The sequence below is a fragment of the Panthera pardus genome, unplaced genomic scaffold, assembly GCF_024362965.1.
Source record: "Panthera pardus isolate Hobbes unplaced genomic scaffold, ASM2436296v1 HiC_scaffold_25, whole genome shotgun sequence".
NCBI classification, from domain to species: domain Eukaryota; kingdom Metazoa; phylum Chordata; class Mammalia; order Carnivora; family Felidae; genus Panthera; species Panthera pardus.
Genome location: NW_026526821.1, coordinates 29958451 through 29964505, shown reverse-complemented (window position 1 = coordinate 29964505; position 6055 = coordinate 29958451).

The window sequence follows — 6055 nt, the reverse complement described above, 5'->3', positions numbered from 1 at the left end:
GACCTGGCGCAGTTGGTTGTCACTGTGGCCTCAGCCCCAAGGTTGAGAAGGCCTGGCCCCTGGGACAAGGCGGGGGATTCTCTTGGGGCCTCTTGGGGAAGTGCTTTGTGGGGGCAGCTGGGGAGGAGCCCTTGGGGTGCACACTCCCATCCCCAGATCCCAGAGGGTCCACAGAGAGTGAGGTTCATGAGGATACCACCCTGCGTGGGGATGGGCACTCTCAGGACTCCCAGGACCCAGAGAGAGGCTCGAGGAAGCCAGTTGTGGACACAGGGGTTCCCCAGGACCCCAGAGAAAAGCCATCCTGTCCCCACCCTCACCCTCATGTGGCCCGGGAGAAGCCACATCCACCAGTAACCTCTCACTCGTCCCGGATGGCGGGGCTCGGGTGTGGGTTCGCGACCCTACACCCCGCCTCAGCCTGGGTGCTTTACAAAGCTTGTTGGCCATCTAACCATGACCAAAACTCCATGAGTGGCCCTCGGTCCTACTTTACAAACGGGAACCACCGAGACACGCCCAAGGAGCAGAGCCCCTGCCCTGGCTCCCAGTCCATCCGAGATGCCTCTCCGGCACTGCCCCACAGAGCGGGCCTGGGAGCCGCACGCTCCAAGGGAGAAGCCACCCAAAGGCTCACATCTCTGGTGGAACGGTCACCAGTGCCCCTTTCCACGTGTGGCAGGGTTTTGGGCTGGGGGCGGGCCTGGCTGGCGTAGGGCTGCTGTCATTTCAGGGCAGGAGCTTGTTGCTGAGGTGCCATGCTTCCATGGAGACCCTGCCTTCTGTCCCCCTCTCAAGGAAGGAGCCTCCGGACGAGGGAAGTGCTCTGCTGGGAAGATGGAGAGCTGACCCCCTCAGATGGTGGGGAAGATGGTCTTGGGTTTGGAGGTTCTGTGTGCTCAATTAGGTACAAACCAAAGAAAAACTGCATGTGAGGGGCCCAAAGAATTGGGGATGAGGGGGCAGCAGTATCACCTTCCTCACAACCCCTCCCCCCAGAGTCTCATGCCACCCCCTCCTGCAGGGCCACGTGACGGAGCTCCTGTGCTTTCAATTCCCAGGAAACCATCAGGATTTGGAGATTACCCTCCACAGTTGTCAGGGAGATGGGGGAGACCAGATATATCAAAGGGCTTCTGGGTGGGATGATCTTTGAGAGCCAGGTCTTAGAGGCCAGGAAACCTAGGGCCAGGAAGGGGGCCTGTCCCCACCTGGAGTGCACAGTAGGGCAGTCGGTCTACCGAAAGCTGAGAGCAGGCTTGACAGAGCAGAAGCCTCAGAATTAGAGAATTCTGGCCCATAGGTGGGAAAGGGACTTGGAGTAGAGGGTTTCAGATAGGGCTGCTGAACATCACAGAGCTCTCTCAGAAGCACGGAGAAATAATCAGGTATTCATTTCTATCATACAATCTAGGAAAGTGATGCCCCAGGGAACCCTGACTATATGCCCCGCTTGTAGCCCGTGATGGAAAGGGAATGGCTTGGTTGCTGTAAGAAGAGTCTAGGGTGGTACCAGCTTCAGGTTGGACCTAGGCACTCAGATGTCATCAGAGCCCTCTCTCCACAATTGGTGGCCTTCCTCTCCCCGGCTGGTAAGCTTCCTTTACGCCACCAGCAGCCCCAGCACCCCAAAGGGAAGACCCAGCCTCCTTCTCCAGAAGCAGCACCAAAGTCTAGGGTCACATTCCCATCCCTGAACCAGTCACAACGATCAGGAATATTCTGACCGGCTTGGCCAAGGGTCACTGTGCACTTCCAAAGGCCCCCCCCATATCAGGCCCACTGGGGATCTCAGTCCCCCAGAATAGGACTTGCTCCCTTAGACCACCATGGTCTAGGCCGTTTCTGAGCTTTTCTGTTAAAATCAGATATATAGTTGATTTTTTAAATTTTGCTTTATGATAATCTTTTCTGTTACAAGAGATAGCAAGCACAAAGTTGTTCTGTTGTGGTGATAGTGACTTTTAACCAAGGGAAAAACATGTTTTTAATTGAAAACATCCTATGCAGTAGGACCATTTTGCCCTGCAGACTGAGAGAAAAGGCCACCATTTTTTGGCTCTCTAGTGCCTCAGCGTGCCGGTATTCTGGGACTCAGGGACACCAGTATTCTGTGGGAGCCTGTTTTGAGAATCTTTTTCCCCCCTAAATAAGAGAGATGGTGTAGACTGTAGTGTGGGGGTGGACAGCTGCTCCATATTGCTGGAGATGAGAAGAGGACTAACTGGAGAATGATTTTGAAGGAACAATTGACAAGGCAAAATGACTAATTAGACAAGAGCAAAGGGGTGACCTCCAGGTAGAAGTGGAAAAAAACCAAAGTGGAAAAAAACCTAATGTGAAACAATTCCAAAAACTTTGTTGTTTCATTATCCAAAAATTTGGAGAAAAATAAATTCATCCACAAATTATTCCTGCTCTTTCCAGGCTTTGGTTAAAAAAAAAGAAAGAAAGAAAAAAAAAAAATCAGTGTCAATAAATTTTATGTCACACTAATAAGTGACTATAAATCTGTTTTTTTTAATGCTAATCAAATAAAATGTGAGTATCCATTTTATCCTACAATTACTCCTGCTTTTACCATACCCTTAAAGAAGTTTAATTTTTTTTCCTCACATGGGCTTCAGGTTTTTAAGAAACTTTACATATTTACTCAGAAGTTTCATGCCTGGATGAATGTACAAATAATAGTAAAATAAGGACAACAGGAAGAGGAAAGATGATTTGATAACCAAACCTTCATGGAATTTTCTAGCTAAAAAAAACTCCATTTCAATCTCTAGATTCTGACCGTGAGTTGACGGGAGGGGAGGAGGGCACAAAGAAATGTTCCCCTAAGGGGAGCAGGTCCTTGTTGGCCCTCCACAAGGCTTCTTCCCCTCCTGCCTCCCCTCAGAGGAGCCTAGATCTTTCAGCACGGATAAATAGAACTGGGAGAGGGCTCAATGCTGTGTTCGTTGGGCACCAAAAGCTCTTCCTCACACCCACCTGTGGGGCTTGGACACGAGAAGAGGAGGGTCAGTGGAGGCCATGTTCCCTCCCCCAGGCCACCAGCATCACCAGAGGGATAATGTGGGAACAGCATCTCCCCTCCCAGGACCATGAGGGACTGTACAGCTGTAACCAGAGAAGGGCTGTGAGGGGCTGGGAAGGCTGGTCAAAGCAGCAGGAGCCCCAAAAGGCTTGTAAAACCCCAGGTGTCTCGAGGGAAGCCTGACAACTGCAAGGTGTGCGAAGCCACACTTGCCAGGAGTCCAAGGAAGGGGAAGGCAGAGGGATGGGACAGGGCAGACCAGAAGCTGAAATTAAAGGACTCGGTGCCGACTGAGGAGTTTGGGGCGAGAGGGAGTCTGGGGAAATCAGGGGTATCCGGCTGGGTCCCCATTAGGTGCAGCTGGAAAACCAGAGTGGGAGTGGAGGACGGAGGGCTTCCCCGGCTCGTAAGCCTCTGGAAACTATATGTGGAGACATCAGTCATGTCAGCTTTATTGAACACTACTACACTGGGTGCTGTGCTGGTGAAGGACACACAGACTTGCTCTTAGGGAGCTAAGGCCATGCTGCAGTTAGGGGGCATGGGGGTCTGTGAGGAAAAGACGGGAACTGCTAGAGGCCGTGTGAGCAGGGAAGGGCGCCCTGAGAGCTGAAGGATGGAATGAGCAGTTCAAGGCAGCAGACACACCTTCCTGGCACCCAGACTATCAGGGCCTCGGGTGGAGGCTGGTATTGGAGGAACAGCTGGCAGCCACTGTGGCTGGAGCAGCACTCCCCCGGAAGCAGGAGGCACAGGATGAGGTGGGGAATAGGGGCCAGGTTGTGTAGCACCCTCTACCCCACACCCCTACTTCCCTAGGCCACCGCAGGAGATTGCCATATTTATTTATTCGTTTGTTTTTCGAAAAACCACGAGAAGCCACTGTTGGTGGAGAATGGATGGGGGTGGGGGCAAGTCAGAAGGCTAGAGGATGGACGAGGCTGGAGGTAAAAGTGGGCAGAACTGTGCTCCGTTCTGAAGGTAAACCCAGCAAAATTTGCACATGGATTGGGTGTGGATGCACTGGGGTGACTCCCAGGTCCAGAGCAGCCAGGTGGATGGTGGACTTGGAAGTTCTGTTTAGCCTGGATTTCCTCAGAATTGCCTATCAGCCATCCAGGTTGGGGGGAAGGGGTAGGTAAGTTGTGACCTGTTGAAGTCAGGAACACAATGACAGGAGTCATGAAATCTGTGGCTGGTAGAGAGCCCCAGGGAGAGATCCCAAGATCCAGGCAGGCCCACGCTGAGAACTGGGTCAGAGGAGGAGGAGGAGGAGGAAAAAGGAGGGATGGATGATGCTGGGCACTGCTGGGGGCGGGGGACAGGCAGGGGAGCTGAGGCGGTTTGAGTGCAGGGGTGAGGACAGAAAACAGATGTATCACGGGGTTGAAGAGAAGTAGGGAGAGGGTGTGAAGACAGAGCAGCAGAGATCCCTCTGGAGATTGGATGGTACCTGGAGGAGGGAGTTCAAGGGAGTGGCTTTGTTTCTATTTTGTGTTTTTATTTTTTAAAGATTTTATGTTTAAGTAATCTGTCCACCCAACTTAGGACTCAAACTCAAAACCTCAAGATCAAGAGTTGCGTGCTCCACTGACTGAGACAAACAGGCACCCCTATTTTGTGTTTTTAAATGAGATACTATAGAGTTACTTCTCCAGATTCTAAAATCTTTAGGCCTTATAGGCTTATGGGGGAAACGGAGTTGAAAGCCTTTGGAAAGCCATTAAGTGCCTTGTGGAACCCAGTGTTCACATCCATAGCCCAGTAAAGTCTGAGACCCCAAGGGAGAGAATCAGAGGAAATGTGTATGCCCATGTTTGGATCCCTAACTGCCTGCCTGTGTAAGGACCCGACGGGGCACAGGCTGGGAGACCTGCGGCACCTGTGTTTGCCCTCAGCCTCTGATGCACAGAGGGCAGGTGATGGGGGGGGGGGGAGGGCTAAAGTAAACAGCTTCTCATGCTGGGGTATGGGAGGGGGGGGGGCCTGGGGGGTCTGGGGCCTCTCTCCAGAGCAACCAGAAGAACAGAACCTGCAGGGGCAGAGGGCAGGAAGCAAGGAAGGGCTCAGTGGCAGTTTCTCTGAGAGTCAGGTCCATCCACCCCTGAGGGAGGCCTTGGCTGTGGGCTCCTGCTTCCTCAGTGAGCCAAGTGGTGAGGTCCCAGATCCAGGAGGAGGTTGCCCCTCCAATCCAGGGTGGCTTCCTGGAAGGTGGGTTGGAAGGTCTGGGTGTTTGGGAGCTGTTGCTGACACAGGGAGACAGATGCAGAAGCCTAAGCATTCCCAGACAGGGGCCAAAATGGGTGGCTTTTCAGGGGTCCAACCCTGGCACCCACCCACCCCATCCAGCCTTATTCTCTGGGCAGTCAGCCTATCTGTCCTTCAGCTCCTCCTCAACCTCCATTCTCCACCTGTAGGACTCTGGAAGTCGGTAAAATAGGCTGAGGGTCTAGCTAAAGAAGATCCATGGGTGGAGTGCAGGGGTTCCCCAGGAATACCCTGTGTTTATCCTCCCAGGCCCTGCTCAGCCCCACAGAAAACATGCAGCCAGCCCCCAGCCAGTCCTGAGTCTGGTAGATTTCAGCGTCTCCTCTGGTAGTAAGGAGCAGGGTGCTCAGAGCCCTCCCGACTCCGGGGCCATTCATGTGCAGAGGAATGCCCCCATGGCTTCCCTCCCAATGCACACTGTCTTGTTGGGAGGGGAAACCGGCAGCCCGGCTTACCCGGTCTGTGACATGGGCTCCCCCAATGCACCAGGAGCCCTTGGGGGCTTCAGAGCAACCCCTCCGCAGAGGTGGGCTCACACTCTGCTTGCCCGGCCCCCTCTCTTCCATGCCTGGGGGACCGTGGCTGAGGACTCATTTCCAGCAGGAGGCTGGGCGGGGGTTGGGGCGGGGCGGGGGGGGGGGGGGTCGTCGCTGCTAGTCCTCGGGTTGGCAGCCGAAGTGTGAAGAGATGGGGTAAACACTGTGGTGGGGAGAGTTCCTGAGTCAAAGTGGGGTGCAAGGGCTGTAGAATCGT